We start from the raw sequence: 16,067 nt of genomic DNA, 5'->3' as shown, positions 1-16,067 counted from the left end.
CTAGAGCAAAAAGATCTATGAAATATTTTTTCCTTCACAATGAGTCAAATGCTTCTAAACACAAGGGTGTTCACTCATTCCAAATGTATAATATGAAAAAGAGATCTTTTTCAAAAGCTTAGCATTTAACTTACCCAAATAACTTACCCAAATATATTGTGACTATATAAGACTATTTCCCTCTGGTTCTAAGTAGCTTTCTTGGGTTTGAATTTCAGAATTTGGTTATTCTACTTTCAGCTCCTCGTTTTCCTAAAATTCTCCTCAGATGGGCAAAAAAATTCTAACACTCTATGTTCCACCATATGGCAGCATAGGGTACAGCAGTTTCCAACTCTTTCTCAAATACTAGATATGCTTGTAAATTTTACTTTAGAAAATGAAGGTATTATATTTTTAAATTCCATAAATATGGCAAATAGTAACATTTTATATGTCAAGGTATAAATGATGTTGCTAGCTTATGTTGCTAAAGTCAGCATGGTGTAGCGTTTAAGAGCAGATGTGCTCTAAACTGGATAACTGGGTTTGATGATTCCCTCTTCCTCCACATCAGTGGCGGAGTCTTATCTGGTGAACCAAATTTGTTTTCCCACTCCTACATTGCTGCTGAGTGACCCTTGGGCTAGTCACAATTCGTTCAGAACTCTCTCAGCCCCACCTACCTTACAAGGTGTCCGTTATGTGGAGAGGAAAGGAAAAGAGTTTGTAACACTCTTTTGAGTCTCCTTACAGGAGAGAAAGGCAGGGTATAAACCCAAACTCTTCTGCTTCTTCTACATCAGTAAAATTAGGTTTGATAGAAAAGTAAATATTGCATATATTTCAATTTCCCCCATAAAACCCATAGTATTCTGTAAAAAGTGGAAGCATTCTTCCCCCTTCCCCTGTGGCTTAAAAGTTTCTGAAAATCTCACATCTCTATATATGAACACATGAAGCTCCATTACACCGTATCAGACTACTGCAGTGCAATCTGAAACTGAGGCACACCTTTCTAAGTCCATCATTCACAATGGACTTAGAAGGGTGTAGCTCTGCTTAGGATGGCACTTTTTCATTCAATGAAAAATGCCAGGGACAGAACTTGGAACCTTCTACATGCAAATCAGATGTTTACCACTGAGCTATAGCCCTATCTCTGCTCTTGAAGTCTAAAATATGAAATGTGAGGGGAGGGGAATCATAAGAAGGTTTCTGCCATTTGCCTTGAATATGGAATACTTATGTGGGTTGATGCAAGGATAATGAAAACTCATGTGAATTGTTTAGCATAAAGGTGGTTAGGAAGGTGAAGTTTTTAGCAAGCACAGAACAGGCTTGAAAAAGACTAATGCAGAATATCATGCCACTAATTGACATTACTGAAATAATTGTATGTAATTTTGTTAGAATTGGAAGAACTCATTATCACACATTATCTGTAATACTACCAGTTAAAATTACATTGTTCCTTGTAGTGGGAAGATATTTCTAAATGGTATGTTTATTTTCCCCAATTGTACTGGTTATGTAGCTAAAATAAGATTTCCTGTTATTTTATGACTGAAATCTGTAGCCTAATTGTTTGGCTATGATTTGCAAATAATTACACGCTAACGCTTATTCCCACATTTCTTAAAGAATACAACCAAGGTATGCATGACATGATGACCTAACACACCAGTTTATGTCAAGTAAAGTTATCCAATGTAAAACACATCCAAATCTCTGTTCAGTTAAGATTAACAATGTGAACTTAAACTGATTCATGCTCACTGAACTCAACAGGGCAGGTACCCAGTTGAGCCAGGTGTCTAAATAGGCCATGCCAAACAAACAAAAGTCAGTTCAGGGCTCAGATATTCAAGATCTGTTTTCTCTGGTTCGGCCTGTTCCAGTGTCATTAACCCATAATTGGCTCATGAGTTAACTGCACTCTTCATTGTGGTTGTGGGACAGGAACAGGAAGACGCAAGGCAATCATCAGAGTTTTCTTGTGACTTGAATATAGGAGTGTTTAAAGTTATGCCAAGTCTCGCTACCATAAGTCACACAAACATTAGAAACTGTACTGTTCCAAATACTGGATTTCAACAGCCCATTGTTCTTGCCCTCGGACTGATATAAGGTTCACACCAAAAGTAGTCTGCAGGCCTGGCACTAAAGGGGGGAGGGGGAAATGGCAAAGTACCCCCCCAACAGCACCCAAAAATATAATGACACCACTAACCTCAGGGAATAAAAATGACCATACTTTATTGGTACAGCAGTTGAAAGAGCCTTGGCACAGAATGAAACAATGGATTCTAATATTGGCCAACTCGCCTGCTGGCCAATATACTCCACTCCACTCCATCCCAACCCAGCCTTCCTACTGTATGGGGAGAGATCTTGTGGGATGGTAGGTTTATGGATTCCACATGGGCACCAGCCACTGCTTGGTCTCCCTGCCATTAGGAGTAAGGGTACCTTGACAGCTCCCAAGCTTGCCATGTCCTCATAAGCCCTCACCAAAAATCCCTTAAGGGTATCACTGCAGTTGAGGGAAATGGGCACGCAGGCTGTTTTCCCCACAAAATGGATCTGGCTCCATGCTGATACTGCAACGAATCTGTGACATGAACAGAAGATTATATATATGAAAAGCTAACTGTGAGCTTGTTACTCATGCCCTAACACTGAAATGCCTGGAAAGATTGCCACCAAATTTGGCCATGACGTCCGTTCCCCTGGCGGGCACGTTTCAGCAGCTTCACTGGGCTCCGAGGTCACTCCTGAGCCCGGTAAAACTCATGTTTCGGGAAAGCCACCGTGGACCAATGAGGGGCCGCCGTATTGCAGGGCTGGACCAATGAGGGGCCGCCGTGTCGCAGGGGCCATGCCTTGCCCGCCTTCGCCTTACCGCAGTGGAGAATGTAGCTCCCGGCAAGCCGAGGTCCCTGGCTGAGGCGCTGCCTCCCAGCAAAGAACCATGGAAAAAGGCAAGAAACTGGCGTAGTCCAGGGGCCTCTCCCCTTCCTCCTCCCTTCCGCGCCGAACTCACCACCCTCAGCGCGCCAGGAAACAGCCATGGACAATCACCGGGACAGGAAGGAGGAGTGTGACAACTCAAGTCGCTTGGAGCAGCTGGTATGCCACTCCCCTTCCTCCTCCCTTCCCTGCCTTGCTCCAAACGGCCGAGGACACACAAGAAGAGGAAGACAGGCCATCCCATGCCAAGACGCAGGGGACAGCTGGTACGCCTCTCCCTTTCCTCCTCCCTTCTGTTCCTAACCCCCCCCCCCCAACCACGTAAGCCACAGCAAAGCATGGCTGGGTCCGCTAGTAAGGTATAAAATGCAAAGATAACCCAACGTAACAAGCCACCAAATGTGACTCACATAGGGAGGCATGGGAGGGAAATGCCACAAGGCCAACTGGGGTTCAGAGACATGGCAGCAGCCTATATCAGTACCAGGCAGGCTGGAGGAAAACCCCTCCCAATGAGGTCTCCCAACCTGGGCACCACCACCCCTGGCCAGCTTAGGCCAAGCCTGATTGACCTGGAGCAGGAAAGAGGTAAAAGATGGCCAGGAAGGCCAAGAAAAGCTCATTCCTGCACAATGGACTCCCTGGCTATTAGCCAGCTGCATCATCAGCCAGGCACAGCTGGCCAGTGTCACCTCCCTCATTGCCTTCTATGTGAGCCCACAAACAGGCCCAGGTTAGTCTGGAGCCCCAAGCTTTCCAGCAGAGCTAAAATAGCATTATGCCAGAGGGTTTTTTTCTGCCATTGCAGCATTGTGCTCACCAGCCCAAATGAATTTCATATCAATCCAGTGAGCATGATTGTACAACAATATTACTCTGATTCATTCACTACTATATGGAAACTGCTGAAATAGAAAAAATACCAGAGAAAACACATCTTGAATATCTGTGCTCTGAGCTGACTCTTATTTGTTGCCCGATGTGCTACTAGCATGATGGATTTGATGATGATGATGATGATGATGATGATGATGATGATGATGATGATGATGATGATGATGATGATGATGATGATGATGAACTTCAAAGAACAAGATGCACAACTGCAGGGAATAAGAGATGACTGGTATACCTGCATTACTTTTTCATAAATATCTGTGCAGGCAGCTCTTTCATCACCTTAATAAATATATATTCCTCTAAATCCTTCTATATACTTAATAGAGATACAATACATGATGGAACCCAATAGAATTCTAATTCTGTCGTGGATATTAAAAGGGAAGAACCTAGCACATTTATAGTATTTCAGGGGGCCTTAATAACAACCTGCTCCCTACATTGTGGCAAATCTAATCTGTAGAGTAAATTAAAAATCCTGGATTGATAATAATTTTTATATCCAAGTTTCATGACAGATTCAATAGTTATGAAATTAATGGCCACACTATTAATTTCAACAGATAAATCAATCAATAAATGTACACCTGGCTTGTTCATTTTTAATCAAAAGATATAAATTACACATAAAGCTGGATCATTTGACACCAAAAAATAACTAGTAGAAACACTCTTCCCACAAACAGCACAAATATGAAAAGTTTTCTACCAAACAGCAGAAATATGAAAAGTTCTCTCTGCCAAAGCAAAACAAGATTCGGTTACATAATATTCCCAGATAAAAATTAAATCTAGAAAACGTTACTTATAAATTGTAAAACATGTCTTCTCCTTTTACAATGCAAGCTGATGTGCTATGCAAAAATGTAAATAAATCACTAAATAAAAAGAAAGACTGAAGTGTTGATCCACTGGATTAGTAATTTTTAATGACTTAACACATTGTGTGGAACTCTACATAGTGATTTCAATTCATAACTCAGTGATTGTGCACTTGGTAGCCTTTTATCATTTTTTAAATCTCTGAAGTGTCACGTGAACATATAGAAACAGCAGAAGCTGACTTTATCTAATTTGGTCCAGGTTAGAAATGACATGCAGCTGAGTGTGTGTGTTTTGTGCCATCTTTTAAAAAGTAGCCTTGGACTGCTGAAAATGTATGCGACAGATGCGTATAGGAAGGTTCCCCCACTGGCTGTATTTTCATTCAGAATTGCTCCCAAACTGTTTCTTTGATTGCATGGGAAAGACACTGATTTAAAAGTGGTTGGAGAGGGGATTTTGAATAGGAAAATGAGCAAGGCAGACAGCATTAAGCAAGTCCCTTTTCTGCACGTACAACCCAATCCAGAGGAGTGGGTGGCAAAGCACATCCTGGAAGCGATGTGGGCTCATGCTGACGCATTTGCCCATCCCTCCGGCATAAGTGGAACCTACACCTGGCAGGGAAAGCAAACAGGGCGACAGGAAGGCATCACATAACTACAAGGTACATAATTTCAATTAAAATTATCAAAATTTGCAAAATTTTAAAAGCTCCAGATAGCACCAAAATATATTCAAGAACAATAATGGAAATATAAAAAGGAAAAACAGCTGAACTCAGTATAAAAGAGAAGAACAGTAAATTCATGATACATAAAATAGGAAAAAATAAAAATGAAGAAGGGGTGGGGAGAGAGAGAGAAAGGTACTTGAGTGTGCAGAAGCCACAGGGCATTACTGCTCATTCATTCATTCATTCATTCATTCATTCATTCATTCATTCATTCATTCATTCATTCATTCATTCTTTTCCCTTTCCATACCGGCCATGGAACCACACTCTCTGATGCTCTAACAGCTTGCAGCTGGAATTGCTTTTTATATAGCACTATGCAACAGGGTCACTCACGTACCTAGAAATCAATTCAATCACCGTCCTCTATTAATTGCTTTTGGAATTTTAGGGGAAGGAAGATTGAAGAGATGGGAGAATAAGACATGATATAAACTGGATTCAAAACTCTGGAACTAGATCAGATACTACTCAGATGAACTGAAATGATGGTGTATGGATAAAGTGGAAGGCAGAATGTAATATAACAGAAAATAAAGCGAATAAACAGTTGCTGAGGTAAAGAACAAAAAAAGAGAAAGGAAAGAGGAAAGGAAGGCTTATATTCATTGAAAGAATCTGTAACTAGTCAGGCATGAATCACTTCTTTGCTGAGGGGTCAGAGCAGGAATATACCAGTAACCATTACCAGGGAAAATGCTAAGCAGAATTACATCTGCAATGGATGAATGGCAGATGGTGGGGAGGACAGTTGACCAACTTTTGACACCAAGGTTGGGGAAAACCTCAGCTGGTCAGACAACCTTGGTTCCACAGTCAAAAGTGAAAACATGGTAACTCTTTGATATGATAATGCCACTCTATTAGCTAAGAAGGTTCTGGTAGCCTTCACATTACAGAGCCCAAGGTTCAGATTTATTGACACATGTGAGGGGTAAAAGCTAAAAAGGAGCTGTCCCCTGTATCAGTGCATGAGTATGAATGTATGACACAGTGCCCTCTTTATACATATACCAATGTGAATCTCTAGCAGGAAGATCTCATAACCAGGATTTATAAGACAGAAGTAGGTTAGAAACCATTCTGTATCTCTTTGCTTAGTCTGTACTCTACACCTGAAATTGTACTTACTCTAGAGTTGTGGCTGCAGCAATAAAACTGATTTATTGAAGAATGCATTGCTTGGATTCCTACCCACATGCTCCATTTCTGGCTCATACTATGACTGTCACCCTGTTTTGGCAGCTGTCCTGACTGTCTAAATAGGGAGGACAGATAACGGGAGATAGCAAAGACTTCTGAAGGAAAGAATCTGAACCCGCTTTACAGGGGGCTGGGGAGTAATTTCTGTGGAGATCAATGGTTTTCACCAAAAGAATGAGTTGTGTCCCAGTCCCCAGGAGGGTGCCTCACTCACTTGCTCAAACATCCTTTGTGTGAGTGAGAGTAGGCTGCTGGAGCACTGGCAGAAACAACACCCTTCTAAATTCACTGAAGTCAATGTGTGTCTCTGTTTAGGATCATGGTAGTCATCTCACAACTAACTTTACAAAGGCCGTTTCCGCACGGCCTCCCTGTCGCCTCCACGCCGGCGAGAATTCCGCTGGCGTGGAGGCGAAGGCCATTCGCATGCACGCATGCGAGCGGCTGCAGCAGAGGCCGGCAAACGGCAGGCGGCTCCACACGGAGCCGCCTCTTCTCCCTGGCCCGTCCCACTCACCTCCAGGCGTCGGAGGACAGCGTGGGCGGGGCTTCGACGGCCAGCAGGCGACGACGGGGACAAGGTGAGTGGGACGGGCCAGGGAGACAGTGTGTTCCCGGCGGCGCGGTTCGCACCACGCCGCCGGGAAGACGCTTTGCCCCCAACAACAACCCTTTAAAGGGCCGTTTCTGCACGGGCGGAAAATGACGGCCTGGAGATGGTAAAAATGCCGTCTCCAGGCTGCCATTCGCACGGGCGGCGCAGCTGCAGCGCAGCCGCGCTGCCCCCACACCGCCCGGCTGGCCCGCAGCCGGCATATTCCGAGAACGCTAAGAAGCGTTCTTTTGGGAATACGCCACCGTGAAGCCGCTGCCGAGCGAACGGCAGCGGCTTCACGGCGCCTCCCCGACCCGGCACTCATCTTGTCCCTGGGCCTCCGGTGCGTCGCTGAGGCCTGGGGACATGCCCCCTGCCCTGCACCGCTCGAGCAGGCGCGCAGGGCCAGGGGGGCGTGTCCCCAGGCCTCGGCGACGCGCCGGAGGCCCAGGGACAAGCCAGGTCGTGCGGGCACCGGCGCTCCGTGGCACCGGCTGCCCGCCTCTTCCCGGGACCGTCCGTGCGGACGGTCCCAGCGTCTTCGCGTCGGCGCGAGAAGCGCCGACCCAGCCGTTTCCGCTGCCATGCGGAAACAGCCAAGGGTTGTTGTTTAGGGCGGCCTGACGCCGCCCTGGGGGGGGGGAAGCGCTGTCAGGTCGGCGCTGCTGCAACGGCGGCCTGGGGGTGGCGTTTTTACTGCCCCCAGGCCGTCGTTTTTGGCCCATGCGGAAAGGGCCAAAGTCAGCCTTTTATTCACATCAGTACATCAACACCATCAAATCACAACTGATTTATAGAAACCTCAGCAAGGCGCTTCCAAGGCAAGTGAAACGCAGAGGTGGTTCACCATTGCCTTCCCTGGCAGAGTCTTCCCTGGTGGTTTCCCACTGTGTAGTACCGACACTGTGTAGTTTTTGAGATCTGACAATACTATCTTCTCTCCAGTCACCCTTCTACTTCTGTTTTAAATGTACTTCAGCCGTAAGTCATATTTTTTCCTGTCTAGTGGGTAGCCTCTCATATAGCTAATCTCTTGACCAAACTAGTCATAATTTTCAGAGATCAGTGAATGGAACACCCAACAGCAGTTAACATGGTTTCTCAGACATCACATAGATGCCCTTTCTTAACTTCATAGAGCCTCCTGGAATTGCTGTTTTCCCCAGTCATGAAAACATTCAAACTGCCTCACAACTGTTAGGATGCTTCTGATTCCCAGATTTAAAGCAACTTGGAAGATTTATGTGTAGTGCCTCTAATTTTTCCCCCTCTTCAATCTCAGGCAAATCAACTGGAACATTCAGCCATCAGTAGCTTTGTAGAATGAAAAAAGGAAATTTTACAGATTTTTTTTCAAGACATCCTAATACCCACTAAGCTCCACATGATGTGTCAACCAGTGATTTTATTTAATCATCTATTTATAAATCAACTATGTTCTTTCTAAAGTAAGTGTTTTAAGGTTCTAGCTACAACTTTAAAAGCTCATATTCAAATTAAAGCAAGAGAAAAACTTAATTCAATTAATGCACAACTACTGGAGAGGAATGCTCCATATCTAATATACTTTCTCTGTTCTTCCTTCAAGGAACTTAGAACAGCACATTCTTCTCCATTTTATCCTCATGACAATCACGAGAGGCAGATTAAGTTAGAAAGAGTGTGGTTGGCCCAATGTCCGTGAGCTTCATGACTGAGTGAGGATTTGAATTTGGGTATCCCCAGTTCTGCTGGAACATTCTCATCATTAATCACACTACCTCTGTTGCTGTATCAGGCAAGGACTCTATCCAAAATAATACGAATTCTATTGTTTCCACCGTCAAAGCACTAATGATGACGTTATACTTTAGATAGGCCGTGATGGCTAGGAAAAGCTTGCCTCAACCAACATGGCTGGGCTGGGGTTGCCAGCCACGGAAATTGTCCCACCTGTTTGGCTGAGGAATTCAGACAACCCATCTGGAACCTGGTTTTGCTCTGTAGCAACATATCAGTAGATGTTGGCTCAATCTACAACAGCAAAAGTTGTGGTAGTACCTGATATAAATTCAGATACAATGTTAATGATGCCAGAAGAACTGCTATACTACCTTTTACTTATTTAAAACATTTCTGTGCTGCCTGCTCAAGCAATCTGCTATTTGTCTCCATTCTATGATCTTTCAGTTTTAGTGTAGAGGCATCTTGTTGAGGCCAGTAAGTCTATGTGATGGACTTAAGCAGTAAGCAGAGGCAGAAAAGCCAGAATCGCAAAGTGTTAATATCTCATAAAGCCTGATTATGTGAGTGACAGGCTGGTAGTGGATGGAGTTTTAGGAGAAGTTAGAGCTGCAGACATGATTTGAAGAAGTTCAGCTCTGAGTTCCAGAGGGAGCAAATGTGTTTAGTGTCTGTGAAAGATCTATGGTTTTAGAGAAAAGAGAGATTGGGAAAGAGAGACTGTACTCTAGCCAGGAAGGGAATTTACTTCTAGGGAGAGGAGAAATCCCAGTCCAGGTACTTAAAGAGTAGTGCTAGTTCTCTTTCAGACAGACAGTGTAGAACTGAGGGAACTGACTCAGAAAGATTTCATGTCAGAGGGGGACCATTTCCTTTTCAGAAGGGGAATTACGCTGTGTGGAGGAAGTATTCTCATTCCTCGTTCTTTAGAAATATTTACATCTCCCCCATGCAATGTCCCATCACAAAGTCCTGCTCAATAACACCTAATTTAAAAGGAGTTTGTCATGTGGCCTGAAGGGCAATAGATTGGAAAGGGGCAGTTCAAGTGTTAGGAGGCCACCAGCACCACATGAGCATGAAAAAGAGAGCTGCATATTTCTTGGGATACCAGTCACAACATTTTAAGTGGCAGTTGAGAAATATTCAGATTCAGTATCTTTGCATGCGAGCAAGTGACAACTACTAATGTAGTTACATTCACCTTCAGAAGGGAAAATTTCTCAAAGATGAGGGGGATAGTGAACAGGAAGCTGAAAGGGAAAATCAAGAGAGTCAAAACTGTTCAAGATGCTTGGAGGCTATTTAAAAACACAGTAATAAAAGCTCAGCTGGAATGTGTTCTGCAGGTTAGGAATGGCAGTGCCCAGTCCAAACGAAAGCCACCATGGTTAACAAGAGAGGTTGAGGAAATTATCAGAAAAAAGAAGATGTCTTTTAGAAAATGAAAGTCCAGCTCAACTGATGAAGAATACGAGAAGGAACACAAATGGTGGCAAAAGAGAAGCAAGTTAGCTGTAAGGAAGGCAAAAAAGGATTATGAGGAACGCATGGCTGCAAACAACACGACCAACAACAAACGGTTCTTCAAGTAAATCAAAAGTAGGAAGCAAGCTAGGAAGTGGTAGGTCCATTAGATGACAAAGGAACAAAAGGTGTGCTGAAGGATGACAGGGAGTTTGCAGAGAAACTGAATGAATTTTTTGCATCAGTCTTCACCCAAGAGGAGGTGAGGAAAATTCCTGCACCTGAACCAAGCTACTTAGGAAGCGAATACGAAGAACTAGCGAAGATAGTGGTAGACAAGGAAGAAGTTCTGGCAGCCATTGATAAACTAAATGCTATTAAATCCTCTGGCCCAGATTGCATTCACCCAAGAGTTCTTAAAGAGCTCAAGCATGAAATTGCTGTTCTTCTCAATTTAATATGCAGCTTATCCCTGAAATCAGCCTCCATCCCTGAAGACTGGAAGATGGCCAATGTCACACCAATCTTTAAGAAAGGATCTATGGGGGATCCATGAAATTACAGGTCAGTCAGTTTGACATCTGTTCCTGGTAAATTAGTAGAATCTATCATTAATGATAAAATTATAAAACATGTAGAAAAGCAAGACCTGCTGAGGAAGAGATGATAAAATACGAGAGGCAAATACAAGAGGCTTTTGTAGAGGCAAGTCCTGCCTTACAAACTTACTAGAGTTCTTTGAGGATGTAAACAGACATGTGGATAAGGGGGAACCAGTGGACATTTGCAAAAGGCTTTTGACAAAGTTCCTCACCAGAGACTATTGAGAAAACTCAGTAATCAAGGAATAAGAGGGGAAGTCCTCTTTTGGATTAAAAACTGGTTGAAACACAGGAAGCAAAGGGTGGGTGTAAATGGGAAGTTGGAGAGATGTAAGGAGAGACGGGCAAATCACAATGGAGAGATGTAAGGAGTGGTGTCCCCCAGGCATCCATTTGGGGACCAGTGCTCTTTAACCTATTCATAAATGACCTGGAAGTAGGGGTGGGTAGCATGGTGGCCAAGTTTGCAGATGATACCAAATTATGTAGGGTGGTGAGAACCACAGAGGATTGCGAAGAGTTCCAAGCGGACCTTTATAAATTAGGTGAGTGGGCTAAGAAATGGCAAATGCAGTTCAATGTAGCAAAATGTAAAGTGATACACAGGGGCAAAAAATCCAATCTTCACATACACACTACAGGGATCAGTGCTATCAGTCACAGACCAGGAAAGGGATTTGGGTGTCTTAGATGATAGGGAATGTCAACTCAATGCATGGCAGCTATGAAAAAGGCAAACTCTGTACTGGGGATAATTAGGAAAGGAATTGATAATAAAACTGCAAAGATTGTCATGCCCTTATGTAAAGCAGTGGTGTGACCGCACTTGGGAGTACTGTGTTCAGTTCTGGTTGCCACATCTCAAAAAGGATATTGAAGAGATAGAAAAAGGGCAAAGAAGGGCAACAAGGATGATTGAGGGACTAGAGCACCTTCCTTATGAGGAGAGGTTGCAGCGTTTGGGACTCTTTAGTTTGGAGAGGAAACGTCTGGAGAGGAGACGTCTGAGGGGGGATATTTTTATTTATTTATTTATTGGATTTTATAGGCCGCCTTATTCCCGAAGGGCTCTAAGCGGTTCACGATACAATATCATGTCCAATAAATTATGTAAAATACATCTAAAAACATTTAAAATTCAGTATGCAGCATAACAAATCAACTGATATAATTGAAGTTATAAAATTATGCATGGGATGTCGACAGAGATAAACTTTTCTCTCTTTCTCACAATACTAGAACCAGGGGGCATACGTTGAAAATGCTGGGGGGAGGAGAATTAGGACTAATAAAAGGAAACATTTCTTCACACAACACGTGATTGGTGTTTGGAATATGCTGCCACAGGAGGTGGTGATGGCCACTAACCTGGATAGCTTTAAAAGGGGCTTGGACAGATTTATGAAGGAGAAGTCGATCTATAGCTACCAATCTTGATCCTCCTTGATCTGAGATTGCAGATGCCTTAGCAGACCAGGTGCTCGGGAGCAGCAGCAGGCCATTGCTTTCACATCCTGAATGTGAGCTACCAACGACATCTGGTGGGCCACTGCGTGTAGCAGAGTGCTGAACTAGATGGACTCTGGTCTGATCCAGCAGGCTCTTTCTTATGTTTTTATTCAGATAAAATCACAGGTGTCAAACTCGCAGCCCTCCAGATGTTATGGACTACAGTTCCCAACATCCCCTGCCAGCATGAGCAATTAGCCATGCTGGCAGGGGATGATGGGAACTGTAGTCCATAACAACTGGAGACCTGCGAGTTTGACACCTATGAATCAAATTGAATGGAAAAGAATTCATGTTGCATGAAAAAAGGGTCATATTGAAATTATCATTAACATAATTCTTAAGCTCTTCAAAGAAGCAAGTGAACTAATTTATTTTCCTCCAAATACACAATTTAGAGTAGAGCTTTCTCTAAGATGCTGTGCAAAAAATGTGTGTATTATTCAAATAACATAGTGTAAAATACGTATATTTCAAATAGGGAGAGGCAGTGGCAGAGATCAAAGGGAGGCAAGAGGTAACAACCATCATTAAGGCTCGATTCCTTTTATGTGATCCGCACAGAAAAGACAAAAGATCTGCTTTCAAGAGAAAATAGAATAAAACATCTTTTGCAACATAATACATCATCTGAAAAAAATCTTAGTATCAGTTGACAGGCAACCAAAGAAGTGGTCCAAGTATTATTCCCCTCCCCATCACCATTATCATCTTCTAACACATCTCCAGAATCAGAAATGGGAACTCTTTGTTTTGTAGGGCACGCACGAAAATATTCTCCAGAACAAGGTAACTTTTACCTTACCAGCATACAAGAATATTTATTTGTCCTCTAGGAAAAAAACCCCAAGGTGGCACATACAAGGTTCTGATGTATTATTTCAACCAGGCACTGACCAGATCTGCACTATGGCAGCATAATACACCTCAGACCATCGTTTTCAAAATAACTTACAAAAGTAGCATTATATTTCCATTTCCTAACAAGCACGTTACAATCTTTTCTTTCATTATTCATTGCCTATTTTTAGTACATACTTGCAAGGTGGTTTCTCCACCTGACATGTGGAATCCATCCTTTCAGTGTGGGAGATAAACTGAAAAGATTCTAAGGAGGAGGGGCTTGACTCAGTGAGTGAGCATCTGCTTGGCGTGCAGAAGTCCCCAGCATCTCCAGTTGAAACAACCCATTAGCAGATGGTGTGAAAGACCTTAGTCTGACTGACTTCAGAGGTCTGCCACTGGTCTGAGGACTGACTTTGATGGACCAAGGGTCTGATTCAGTACAAGGCAGCTTCATGTGTTCATGTGTTTAACACTGTACATAAAATACTGAGAAGGCAGAAGAGCTTTCTCTAAGATGCTGTGCAACAAATGTGTACATTATTCAAATACTATGCATAGTGAAGATTCTTGAAACTTATGATTCAGTACTGAAAACATTTTGAAAACATGCACAGAGCACTAGACACAAAAGCAAATACAACCACTTCAAATACATGAATACCACAGGGTAGCATTCACCTCAAACCTCATACAACACCTTAGAAACATGATGCTTCCTCCTTCTGTCAGTTGAAAACCTATTCTGTATATGAAAAAAGTTCTAAGACCCAACTTAAAGTTATGGCTTTAAAAAACAAAAATAAATTGTGTACACAGCTACACAATTCCAAAATGACTTTTTTTTACTAAAAAGAGGAACAATGGGACAAAATGTAAGCACAGATGTTCATAAAATAAATGCTGAATTCACTTTAATTATAACTTGTGATTATCACTATTTTCCTTATCTGCCTCAGCATCAGAATTCTGCCAACAAAAAAAGGCAATCTTGTGCAAATTATGCTTTCAAAAATTAACCCTTTTGTCTCTTATACTGCATTTCTGTTGATTGTTACCACTGTCTTAAAAGAACCCAAAATATTAAAAGATAATAATGGTTTAAAATTTATTGTATCATTGTATCATTTAGAGGGGTGCCTCTTCTTCCAAGTTCTATCTAGTAGGGACTTTATCAACTGACAAATGTACTAACAAAAATAAATCTTAACATTAAAATTATTGTATTGTCGAAGGCTTTCACGGCCGGATTCAACTGGCTGTTATGGGTTTTCCAGGTTGTGTGGCCGTGGTCTAGTCTATGTGGCCCAGACCATGGCCACACAGCCCAGAAAACCCACAACAACCAATAAAAATTATGTTTCCTCTGTACCAAAATTATTTTAATAATTTTAAAAACCTCCTTGGAGAATAAATCACAGTTCTCTGAAGTGAGAAAAGGTAAACATATACACAAATGTCTAAAACTTGATCTGTATCAAGAAAAACTGTGCTCCCAAACTTTTACACATTCTACCTATCACAGGATTCCTAGCATAAGCAAAGATCTGCTATCCCTCAACAAATTCTTTCTCTACCATAGCTACCCTGCATTTACAATGCAATCTAGCTTATATGTCATCTTATTACTTGCTCTATTTCATCAGTAAACAAAGATGCACACAAGGATCCAGCTCAGATTGACAAGCGCTGCCCCCAACAGTTTTGACGTACACACTTTCCCAGAAAGAGAACTAGCAGAGGCTTTGGTAGCTTATGGCAACCAAAGAGCCAATGACAGACAACAGCAGTCAGTGCTGCCATGGCAATCCCTGCTTTCTCCATGGCAGCTAAGCAGCAGAAGCAGGATCTGGGAAAGCAGATAACATTGATTGCCAAGCTGCTTCATGGTCCACAACGTGTCTATTCTATAGGGAATGATGGGCAAAGGAGAGTTAGGGCAAAGGGAAGGGAGGGATTTGGGATACCTTATGCAACAGCCCATAGCATCCTTCTCCAAAGCAATTTATTCATCAAGGTCTTGGTTACAGAAAATTAAACTTTAAAACAACAACAACAGACAATGCAAAAATCTAGTTATCTTTGACAAAAGCATTTTAATTCTCTGCCGGTCTCTTTTTATGATAAGTCAAGGTCTCATCATTTTAAAAAGGCCACTAAACAGAAAACAAAACTGATCCTTGCTTTCAGTTGTTTGCAATGAGAGCTGAAGATGTTAAATCTAGCCTGTATCTGGAGTTCAGCGTCTCGCAGCATCTTCCCAGGAATGCTTCAAATAAAGCTAATTTCAGCACTCGTCACTTCATTTTAGCTATGAAAACTGTGTAAAATTTGTCACATATGATGAATATGCACTTGTAGTTTTTTATGGCCACACTTGGCAAGAAGCCACTACTAAATTTACTTTCTATTCACACAATGGGAAGCCATAATAGACACAGGTGAATTCATATCTTGTGACACATTGTACACAGGTTTCATGCCATTTCCTGTGCAGAAATTGACTTAAATGTTGAAATTAATTTTGTATGAAACAGCCCTGCAGAGCAGTATTAAGCAGCAGATGGAGGGCAGCAGTTGACACCTGCGTGTCACTGGAAACCACAGAGATCAAGAATCTTGCATTCAGCTCAAGACTGCCCTCTCAAATGTTTCCTTCCTAACAGCTGTAAATGCTCCACCTGAATGAAACAAGCTTACAAACTGGAGAATGTAC

The 16,067-nt window shown here is 42.5% G+C and overlaps 1 protein-coding gene across 4 annotated transcripts in view; it reads right to left on the bottom strand.

Moving 5' to 3' along the window:
• TUB (TUB bipartite transcription factor) overlaps positions 1–16,067 on the bottom strand; it is a 172,764-nt gene that overhangs the window by 70,196 nt on the left and 86,501 nt on the right. The gene's annotated exons all lie outside the window — the stretch shown is intronic.

This window comes from Sphaerodactylus townsendi, linkage group LG02 (assembly GCF_021028975.2).
Source record: "Sphaerodactylus townsendi isolate TG3544 linkage group LG02, MPM_Stown_v2.3, whole genome shotgun sequence".
Classification (NCBI taxonomy): Eukaryota; Metazoa; Chordata; class Lepidosauria; order Squamata; family Sphaerodactylidae; genus Sphaerodactylus; species Sphaerodactylus townsendi.
This window is presented reverse-complemented; position numbering and strand designations above follow the sequence as displayed.